The sequence below is a fragment of the Sorex fumeus genome, unplaced genomic scaffold, assembly GCF_029834395.1.
Source record: "Sorex fumeus unplaced genomic scaffold, SorFum_2.1 ptg000003l, whole genome shotgun sequence".
NCBI lineage: Eukaryota > Metazoa > Chordata > Mammalia > Eulipotyphla > Soricidae > Sorex > Sorex fumeus.
In genome coordinates, this window is record NW_026606060.1 from 15,997,227 (window position 1) to 16,009,138 (window position 11,912).

The 11,912-nt window shown below is 38.7% G+C and overlaps 1 pseudogene; it reads right to left on the reverse strand.

Moving 5' to 3' along the window:
• Positions 1 to 11,235: 11,235 nt before the first annotated feature.
• On the reverse strand, positions 11,236 to 11,340 carry LOC130029556 (uncharacterized; annotated as a pseudogene).
• Between the last annotated feature and the right edge of the window lie 572 nt (positions 11,341 to 11,912).

Below are 11,912 nucleotides of genomic sequence, written 5' to 3' on the forward strand. Positions count from 1 at the left end.
GTCTCATACACACTTCTTAAAAAAAATCACAGATGTACAGATGTTTGCAGATCCACTGAATGGTTGAAGGCTGTGATTAATGTGCATTTAATGAGCACACCTTTTATTGTAAAGGCAATCCACATGCCTTTTCTCAGTTGTACCCTACCACAACTGTAGTGGAAATCATTTTTTCCTCTAGGTTTTTGCCGTTCTGTTTTATTTTTTCATAGATGCATGGAGAAAAAATTAGAATGTTCACAAAACAGAATGTTTGCTAAAGGACCCTTTCTTTTACTGGGAAAGGTTATAGACTTTGCATGTGAAATGCCATACCCTTGGCATAGGGAGAGATAAATGTCATCTCTTTACCACTCAGAGAGTTTTCTATCTCACACTTGAGAGAAATAGAAACACAAAGAGACATGGCCTGAACTGTTCCAAGAGAGAGACCTTCTAGAAGAGAAAAACAGAGATATTGAAGGCAGTGTCTGAACTAACTTAATTTCTTAGTGAAGAGGGAAAAGAAAATTGCAATGGAAGAGAATGCCAATGACTATGCTAGCAGTTGATGAAAAACAGTTGCCTCAATTTTAAATTCTATGATAATTAAGGAGGGAAGATGAGAGAGCTTTAAAGGGATAAAACTGTAAGTAATTATATCAGGTATCTTCAAAATGACTAATAAAGTCTCAAATGCATTTTTCTTTTCTCCACACCAATTTCTTAACATCTTCAGATAAATCATAGTTTATTGTAAGGTGGGCAAATAAGATTGTGCCCTGGGAGATAAAGAGATTAGCTTTTGCCTTTTTATTAAGTAGCTAGAGGCAAATAGAAGTCATTAAAAATATGTTTCAATAAGTTTCTGGCTCCAAAATTTGATACTGTTGGAGCAGCATCAAATATTCCCCCATCCCCTGACACACACTTAAACCAATGTTGCTCAATGAATTCCCATTGCATTTTTTTTTTTTTGTAAATGCAAAATCAGGATTGGGCATCTTGCTTCAGAAAGTCTTTTTCTGACTTCCACCCACTCTCATCCCAGGTACCAAGCAACATTTCTATGAGAAAAATATAAAAATAAGTATGTGTGTATGTTTTTTTTTTAAAAAACATGTTTTTGACATTGTATTTAAGAAATATTTCATAAGTCAGTATTGCACATATACTTCTCTTATAACTTCTATAACCTTATTGTTCTATGTTATAAACTTAGGTAGTGATTATTGTTGAATTTTTGTATGTGTCTTAAGTTCATTTTATTATAGATATTCACTTAACACTTCACTGTCCTCCAATTGTTCATCAATTTGCTCAAGTGGGCCCAGTAATGTCTCCATCGTGAGACTTGTTGTTACTATGTTTGGCATATTGAGTAAGTCATGGGTAGCTTGCCAGACTTTGTCACGCGGGCGAAATGCTCTCAGTAGCTTGCCAGGCTCTCCAAGAGAGGTGGAGCATTTGAATCCGGGTGGGCCGGGCCAGCTGCACGCAAGGCAGACACCCTACTGCTGTGCTATCGCTCCACCCCATCTAATTAAAATCATTTTCATCTTAACTATTTCCACACTTAGTTTTCTGTTCATGTTAAAAATCAGTATATTGTATATATGTGGGTCATTTAATAGAGCTCTTTAGTATGTATATTAATCTATATCTATCTTAACTATGGCATGCTGTTTTGATTTTACATTTTTACAATAATTCCTGAAAAACTTACAGTGTTTATTTTCCAACTTTTTAAAAATTTTTAAGTTATTTTGGCAATGATAGGACATTAGAAATTTCATATGAATTTTAGATATTTTTAAAAATATCTAGAAAATGTTTGGAACATATAATATAGTTATACTTTATATATATTTAAAATTTATATAATTACTTGGGCTGGAGTGATAGCACAGCGGTAGGGTGTTAGCTTTGCACCAGTTAGCCCGGCCGAGCCGGGTTTGATTCCTCCACTCCTCTCGGAGAGCCTGGCAAGCTACCGAGAGTATCTCGCCCGCACAGCAAAGCCTGGCAAACTACCCATGACGTATTCAATATGCCAAACACAGTACAAGTCTCAAAATGGAGATGTTACTGGGTCTACTCGAGCAAAATCAATGAAGAGGAGGACAGTGCTACAGTGCTATAATCACTTGCTTTTAAATGACATTGTCCAAAGTTGTCCTTGACATGTCAAAAGGTGAATTTATCTAGAATATTTCCATGTTATCCACATTTTTCTTATAAGCTATGAATGGTTGTATGCCTCTTCTACAATAGGATATAAAGACTAGTCATTTCTTTCTATTGATAACCTCCATAAAAGAGAAATTGTATTTAAAAATAATTTATCATTAGTGTTCAAGTTTTAACATTCAAAATATAATATATGGCACATGCATTTTATATATTAATCTTACTGTCTTGTAGAACAATTATATTTTGCTATAATATTTCAAACAATCTGGTTAGCTTATTTTTCTACTTTAATTTTTTTTCTCTTCATTACAAACATTACTTAAGAATAAACAATATTAAAATTTATTCTGATATGTCTTTTTCATACAATAATTTTTAAATTTTCTATTTAATTTTAAAGGTATTTAAATTATTGGGTAACATAATTTTGTAATATATAGATTTCAAACGAACAACAATATAGCTTAATTATATATTAACATTGGTTATTCTGCCATAAAATGAGTTTCTGTTCGTACATTTAAAATTAGCACCATGTATCTGATTCCCCCATTCTTCACTCCACCATATATTAACCCCCTCATTTTGTTATATATTATATTAGTTTTTGTCTTTTTTTAATATAGAACTTTATTAGTTGAAATTTTCATACACAGCATTGTGATTACCACTGGAAATCTAGTTCCCATCCAGCATCACATAACCCACATTGAAAGCTTTACTCATGCCTCATTCTCCAGCCTCTTCCTCTTTGGTAAACATTATTCTTGATCCTTCCATCTGAATCTAAGAATACTGTTTTGCTCTGTTACATTGTATTCTTTGTTTCTTTATCATCTAAGTTTGATTGAAATCAATTTATATTGGTCTTCTATAACTGACAGCTCACTTTCCAATTAAATTGCTTCTTTTCACTCTTTTTCTTTTCCGCCTCTAGTCAATAATTTGAGTTTATCATCAAAATACTTTTTTTTATTTAGTTCATTAGTTTGCCTTTTTCCCCTGATTTTATACTACAGATAAAATTATATTTTTTTCTTCACCTGACTTATTTCACTAAGTATAATTCCAAGTCCATCCATGTTGTTGCAAATTCCAAAATTTCATCTTTTTACTTAGAGCTAAATAAACATCTATCTTTATTGGATGTTTATAATTTTTGGATGTATAAAACTCCATCTTTTTTTTATTCTGTCATCTAACCATGAACACAGGCTATTTTTATTTGTATTATTGTGAGTAATCCTGTGATACCATAAGCATACATTTATTATTTTCTCTAATAACCAAATTAAAATATAATGATGATTATTTTCTGTTTGTTTGTATTGCACCTGGCAATGCTAAGGAACTACTACTTCTGAGCTAGAAGGTCATGCCCAGGAGTAATTGGGAGAAGATGCTGTGTTGGGGTCTAGATTGAACCATCTGCATACAAAACATGCTTTCACACTATTGAGCTTACTTTCTGAGTTTAGAATTTTATCTTTTAATTCTGTGGTATTTTTGTGCTGTTTCTACATTTGTACCATTTTATAACGCCATCAAAATTGTTCAAGTGTTCTCTTTTTTCGTATCCAGTAGTTTTTGATTCTATATTTTCCTTTTGTTGGGATCATTACCTGGTGATACTCAGGGCTTACTTCTGACTCTGCTCAGGGATCACTTTTGGCAGTGCTCGGGAAACAGACAATATAATATCTCTGGAATTGAATCCAGGTGGGCCATGTGCAAGGCATACAACCCACCCACTGCCCCTAGGTTGTATATTTTTAACAACATTCATTTCACATTCATGAGGTATGTTATTAACATTTTTGATTCATCTCCTTAAAAATTAGAGATGATGAGCATTCTTCAAAGTGTCTATTGAAGTTTATCCTAGCTTAGAATGCTTAATTGGATGTAGTAATATTTAGTTTATTCTTGAAGTTGTTATATTATCAAACTAAATCTTTAAAAAATTATTTTGTCTAAAAATCATACTTTTAAGTAAAACTGTGAACACATATGCCTATGCATATGGGTCTCCATTCAAGTGTGCTCTTGTTTTGCAGTGGTTTCCTGTGCTTCTAAAATCTATTCCATTTGACTTCAGTGGATTAATGAAGCAATAGCACAGCGGTAGGGCGTTTGCCTTGCATGCAGCCAACATGGCCGACCCAAGTTCGATTCCTCCGCCCCTCTCGGAGAGCCTGGCAAGCTACCGAGAGTATCTCACCCACACGGCAGAGCCTGGCAAGCTCCCCGTGACGTTTTTGATATGCCAAACACAGTAACAACAAAGTCTCCAATGGAGACCTTACGAGGCCCACTTGAGCAAATTAATAATTATTAACAATTAATTTAATTATTTCATTTAATTCTACTCTATTTAATTCTACTTGTTTCCTCTCCATTTATTTATTTGTTTTTAAAATTTCTGGCTCCAACTTCTCTTCTGTTATTTGTTGTCATTTGTGGTGTGGTTGCCATGATCATGGTGTCTGGCTTCAGTGCTCACACATTTTCACATGTACCATTTTCTAGGGAACACACATCAGTCTGGCATGCTCACAAGTTTGGCTTCAGTTCTCTTTGAGGTTTGCAATGTTTTGTCACATGAGCATACTCGGTCTCTTTGTAGTGCTCATCAGGAGTCCCTTAAGTGCTTACCAGGGTTCTCACTTACTTCTCATGTTGTTGCTACAACTTTTTTTATGCTGCGCTGGTGGGAGGCTGCCTCTTTCAGTGAGCAGTCATCATGTCTACTTGGCTGTGATTGGCTGAAGTTCACCTGTGATACTTGGGCACAGAGAGCAGAACTGACAGGTTCTACCAGCAAGGCTACCCAGCACACAAAGGCTACAGCATCAGGGATTTCATTTGCAACTGTCTGCTCCTAAGGCAAGTTTTGGAGGCTTCTGAGACCCTTGGAGCTACACTTCTAATTTTTTGAATGATAAAACAGTTTTCCAGAAAATTCTGTGCTTTAGTTTGTCCAATCTTTTATTTTGTCTTGAATGCAGAGAATTTTAAAAGATTTCTTCAAAGATGCTACATGCTACTCCTTAATTATTTTTTAAATTTATCTTGGCATTTTAGTGGTATTAAGTTGATGAATGATTAATTTATTCATATCAGTTTTATCCAGAAGTCATTTCATTTCATTTCATTTCATCATCCTGTTAATCGTCGATTGCCTCGAGCAGGCCCCAGTAACGTCTCTTTCATCCTAGCCCTGAGATTATATTCACGGCTCTTTAGGAGAATGAGACCCATCATTGTTACTGGTATTTGGCATATTGGGTACGCCACGGGGAGTTTGCCAGACTCTGCCCTGTGGGCAGGCTACATTCGATAGCCTGCAAGTTTGTCCAAAGTAGGAATGAGATAATAAGATGTCGCGCGGCTGCGAATGCGGCCGTGCGGTTCCGGGATCTGGATTTTATAGTCTCTGAGTCTTGGCCGCTGATGGGATTACACGGCGCCAGGGGGCCAGGTGGTGGGTGTGACCCCCGCCTACTGGAATTTGGAGGATCTGGGTGGAAGATGCTCGACTCCAAATCGAGTAGGCTTGGAGGTCTCGGCCCCGGAACCCGCGTGGCTTTGTCCCTCTGCCAGTACCTTCATGTGTGCGGAGAGTGGTCTCAGCATGGTGGTGGCTGGTCCTGGAGGTCTTCGGCTGCCGTAGCCCTGGTCGGGGCGGGGAGGAAAGCTCAACCCGCTCCCCTCCAAGGGACTCCGGGAAGGAACACCCAGGCACACCCACCAACTGGCCCCCTGGCGCCGTGTAATCCCATCAGCGGCCAAGACTCAGAGACTATAAAATCCAGATCCCAGACGAGAACAGTGCAGTCTCTGCCCCCGCGCCTGGGTGTTCCTTCCCGGAGTCCCTTGGAGGGGAGCGGGTTGAGCTTTCCTCCCCACCCCGACCAGGGCTACAGCAGCCGAAGACCTCCAGGACCAGCCACCACCATGCTGAGACCACTCTCCGCACACATGAAGGTACTGGCAGAGGGACAAAGCCACGCGGGTTCCAGGGCCGAGACCTCCAAGCCTACTCGATTTGGAGTCGAGCATCTTCCACCCAGATCCTCCAAAATCCAGAAGTCATTTACATTAAATAATAATAAATGTCCTTTCAGAAATAATTATATGCTACTTTTAAGCCCAGAATTCCACATGTACATTATATTTAATATATTATTGCATAGACTTCCCATCTGAACTTTTCCAGATTTTAGCTCCAAAAAATTTCTTCAAGCATTAAAGTCATATATATAGAATAAATTTTTGAGAATGTTAGTAGTTCATAATATGCTTGATATTCAATGATTTTAATGCAGTAATAAAACACATTTTATGATTAATTACTAGTATTGTGTTATAAATTATTATTTTTATTTTCAATTACTCCAAAATCTTACCTTAATAGCTTACTATATTCTAGAAGCCCTTGTTCTTGCATCACTTTAATTTTACTAACAACTCTTCCATACCTAATGCTAATATCTACAGGTAAACTTACATGCCCAAAGAGAAATTTAAGATGTTCTATATCCTATAATTGAATTTATATATAGAAATTCAAGGTATTCTATATTCTATATAGACTCAAGGGGCCAAGATATAGTGTAATAGTTAAGGCACTCACTTTGCATGTGGAGACCCAGGGTCCATCTGTGGCAGGTATATGATCCCTCAAACACTGCCAGACACTTCTTGGCCCTGATAACAGAGTCAAGAACTAGTCCGAGCACAGCCAGTTGTGACTCAAAAATCAACATCAAACCCCCAAAAAGGAAGAAAGATAGACCCTACAAAGTAGAATGACCCCTTCAGATTTTGAAAAGTGAAATTGAGAACTATTGATTTCTATAGTCTTGGACTGATATATAACCCTTGTCTATATAAGCAAGTATAGATTTGCCCTCTCTGACTCCGGACATAATGGAAATGATCAAGCTAATGTGTGTTTGATTTTAAACCTTTATTTCTTTCCTCTATTCCAAGAAGTCTTCAAAATCTTTTAACAGGGGTGAGATAGATAGTACAAGGGTTAAAGCACGAGCCGTACACACTCATCTAGGTGCTAAATGGCCTTCAGTCACTACCCAGAACAAAGACATTTTATCAGAGACATGTAACCTTACAAAAACAAAATTCATACTTATTAGCTGGGTTTTATAGTCTCTGAGTCTTGACCGTTGATGGGACTACATGGCGCCAGGGGGCCAGTTGGTGGGTGTGACCCCTGCCTACTGGAATATGGTGGATCTGAGTGGAGGATGCTTAGCCCCGATCTGAGCAGGCTTGGAGATCTCAGCCCCGGGACCTGCATGCCTTTGTTCCTCTGCCGGTACATTCATGCTTGTGGAGAGTGGTCTCAGCATGGTGGTAGCTGGTTCTGGAGGTCTTTGACTGCCGGAGCCCTGGTCGGGTCAACCCGCTCCCCTCCAAGGGGCCTCGGCCAGGACAGCCAGAGACTATAAAACCCAGCTCCCAGAAGAGAACAGAGCAGAGTCTCCTGCCCCCCGTGCCTGGCTGTCCTGGCCGGGGCCCCTTGGAGGGGAGCGGGTTGAGTTTCCCTCCCCACCCCGACCAGGGCTCCAGCATTCACAGCCGCGTGACCTCTTATTATCTCATTCTTGCTTTGGACAAACTGGCAGGCTACTGAATGAATGTAACCTTCCCACATGACAGAGTCTGACAAACTCCCTGTGGTGTAACCAATATGCCAAATACCAGTAACAATGATGGGTCTCATTCTCCTAACCCTGAATGAGCTTTGATATGGCACTTTTAAAAAAAAAAATCTCAGGGCTAAGACAAAGGAGATGTTACAGGGGCCTGCTCCAGGCAATCGACAAACAACAGAATGGTCGTGATCATGATCGCGATACTTACTAACTATGGACTATGATAATCAAAAACATGATGTTGAACACCAGTGTTTGATTCATTATGGAAGAATATAAATCAGAAATTGGTGTGCCTTTTACAAGAAAAATATGCTGGAAGATATTAGGATATGATTGCTCATAAATGACAAAAATGTGTACTCTTGATCATTGAACTTGAAAATTCTGTTCACAAAACCTGGTAAAGCAGGTTACTTGATAAATTGATTTGTTTTCACTATGTGTGCATGTGTAAACACTGGATATGTACATGTTTATGCTTGTGTATGTGTTTATAAATACTTTCGCCAATCACATTTTTCCTTCAAACTAGGGATGAGACAGATCAATGTTTCCTAATTCTCATCCTGATGTACTTTCATGAATACCCTGCATTGCAGTATTTTGGTCTCAAGGTAAGTCTTCTATATGTGTATATAGAGCATAACCCTGTATTTTAAAGACACCCTTTATTTTCATCAGAGAACAGCATATCCACAGACAGTATACATATTTAACAATCTAAAGTGTGGAAATAGGCAATTGAGTCTACACTTAACATTAGAATTAATTTCTCCTTTAGTTTTTCTTAGAAATGTGGCTGATTCTTTTTCTTCTGTGCTGATTCTTTCCTATTGCATTGTTCCTTCTATTTATCTCACTTACTTATTTTTACTCAGCTACTATGTATATTTTACAAGTTGACTATCCTTTTATTTAACACAGATTATTCTATAAAGTATAGGATTTAGCACAACCTAATTAAAACCAGTGTAATTAGTGACAATTCCTTACATTATGTATAAATTGTACTTGTTTTGTGAGAAAAAATAACTACAAAAATTCTCTTAAGCTTTTATCCTTTGTGGGCATGCACTTTCTGTGTATGTTGGAATATTGGTACCAATATTTTCAGTCTTTCTCAGCTTCCTTTTGTTTGCATTAAATCCATGGCCCTAGAAAGCAAAGAATCTGCTTTTTAATGAAAGTACAGCCCATTTTGAAAGAGTTCAAGCAAATACTTTTTATCACAGATGAATAAATAACCTGTGAAGGTATTCACAATTGAACATTAATAAATTAAACAGGCTTATTAAGATTCATAAAGCAATTAGTAGCAGTAGGCTGTAATCTCTTGTCATTTTCTTGTTCTTGTCCTCATATTAAAGTCAATGGGAGCTGCATGCTTTTGACCATGGGCAAAATGTGGTCAATTTTGAATAAGAATAGCATCTGCAATTATACTAGCTGAGATAAAAATTAAAAGGTCCATCAGTTCTCATGCTTCAGAGCATAAGATTATAACCAGATGGTGACAGAAAGTTTCATCTAGGCATGAAGACTCACTAATGGACAGGTGCATTATGACAATTTTCTTGTGGCCTCCCTCCTCATAATGTCACACACAGAGACGTGCCAAACATAGGACATCAAAACAAATGAGACATTTGCATTTTGCTAGAATGAATTTTTCCATAAACTAATAATATTCAGACTCAGAGATACTAACAGGTGTGGGGGATTTCAGAGAAAGAATTTCAGAATTACATCTAAATCAGTGACAGTATGAAATCTTTTGCTTTAAAACTGCCTACTTTTTGACTTTGAAGTATGCTCTGGTAGTTCAGTACTTTCACCTCTAAGTTTAATATACTTTTTTTGGATTTTATCTAATAAACATTTATTATATTTTTAAATAATTGTTTTTAAAATGTACTGCTATTTATTCAGCCATTAATTAAGCTGATTGAATTGGGCATGAACTCCACATTATTCTTTTCGTTTTTTTTAAATCACCATGAGATACAGTTGCAAAGCTTTAATGTTCAAATTTCAGCCATACATACTAAGCAAAATGAGTCAGAAAGAGAGGGACAGACAGAAAGATTGCATTCATCTGGGAAACATAAAGTAACAAAATAGGAGACTAAGACCAAGAATAGCAGAGAAAAGTACTGGGAGTTTTATTCCATGGCTTGGAGGCCAGCCACACATGCTAGGGGAAAAGGCAGCTCAGATAGAGAAGGGAGTGCCAAGTAAAGGGTGTTTGGAGGATCCTTCCAGGATGGGAGATGCATGCTGAACGTAGACTATAGACCGAACATGATTGCCACTCAATGCCTCTTTTGCAAACCACGGCGGCACCCAACAGGAGAGAGAGAACAAAAGGGAATGCCCTGCCACATAGGCAGGGTGGGAGGCATGGGGGGTGGGAGGGATACTGGGACCATTGGTGGTGGAGAATGGGCACTGGTGGAGGGATGGGTACTCGATCATTGCATAACTGAAACCCAAGCACAAAAATTTGTAAGTCTACAACTGTACCTCATGGTGTTTCACTAATAATAATTTTTAAAAAAATTTCAGCCATACAATGATCAAACACCCATCCCTCCACCAGTGCACGCTTTCCACCACCAGTGTCCCCAGTATATATCTCCCCACCCACATCCCAGTCTTCACCCTGCCTCTATGGTAGGCAATTTCCCCAATATTCTCTCTACTATTGGGCATTATGTTTTGCTCAACTTTTCCCAGCACCATTCAAGCCTGCCTTCCAGGGGCAGGTCTAGATCGTTTATTATCCATTGCCCATTATGAAAATCTTGGGTACAGCGACTGCACACTTCTGAAATTCTAGATTGTAAATGGTTGGGTTCTGGAGACATTTCTCTAGGACACTAATACATTTTGGAATTTAATTGGGTATCTCTGGACCAGGGCTATTGGTGCACTAAGCTGGCACCAAGAGGCACATTGTGGGTTTGACAGCAAGGTCAATAAGTGGGCGAGGAGCCTAGGAGAAACAGTCTGGCACCTCTGCTCCTATGTCTGTATAGAGATTTAGTTCTGGAACCCAAATACATGGGCCTTGTTTGTGGAAGCTCTTGGTCACTGGGATTCCATCTGGAGTAGTTGAGGAGACTGTATTTTCTCCATCTAAGATGCCCCAGTGAAGTTCTCCAGTTCTGTGGTGTCTAACAGGACTCGATGCTGTTCTCTGGCTTTTGATCTCTTTCAAGATTTATTTGTGGGTATCTGAAGCAAGGCCAGTAATAGAGTTTATAGGGTGGCACTGGAGTTGTTTTGTGGAGATAACTGCTAATGCTTCCATGTGTTTGGGAAGTGTGGGGAGGTATCCCTTCCGAATTTCATGAAAACCTGGAGATTTTAGTCACAAAACCCTCATATTCGAATTTCAACAGATTATATCTTGGTGCTCTACATGATCAGAGAAACTTCTCTAGTAACATACTATAGAAATGATCCCTGAAAGTATAGTCTAGCACAGCGGTAGGGTGTTCGCCTTACAAGCGGCCAACATGGCCGACCCGAGTTCGATTCCTCCACCCCTCTCGGAGAGCCCGGCAAGCTACCGAGAGTATTCGATATGCCAAACACAGTAACAACAAAGTCTTCAATGGAGACGTTACTGGGCCTGCTCGAGCAAATCGACGATCAAAGGGAGGGCCTTTACCTTACCTTTTATATCTTGGTGAGGTCTGTCCTGAGATGCTGGAGCCAGGACAATGGTATGGCAGTGATTTTGGATTGTAGAAGCAAGTGGCTGCTGGGAATTGTGCTTGTGAGACACAGGCTAAATTGCCCCCCTCCAATTTAACCATTCTGTTCAGCCACATGCAGATCCGAGATTAACTGTGGCTTTTGAGATTTATCTATCTATGGGTCTCTGAGACAAGGCCAATAAATGAGTTTGCATAGCTGTACCAGAGATGTTTTGTGAGCATGGGTACCACGTGCCTAAATTTTGGCTGTTTAATTTTTTTGTAAATTTGATCCAAGTTGTTAGGGTCTAGTCAAAGGCACACCGGCAATTTTGGGGTGTCAAGCAGCCTG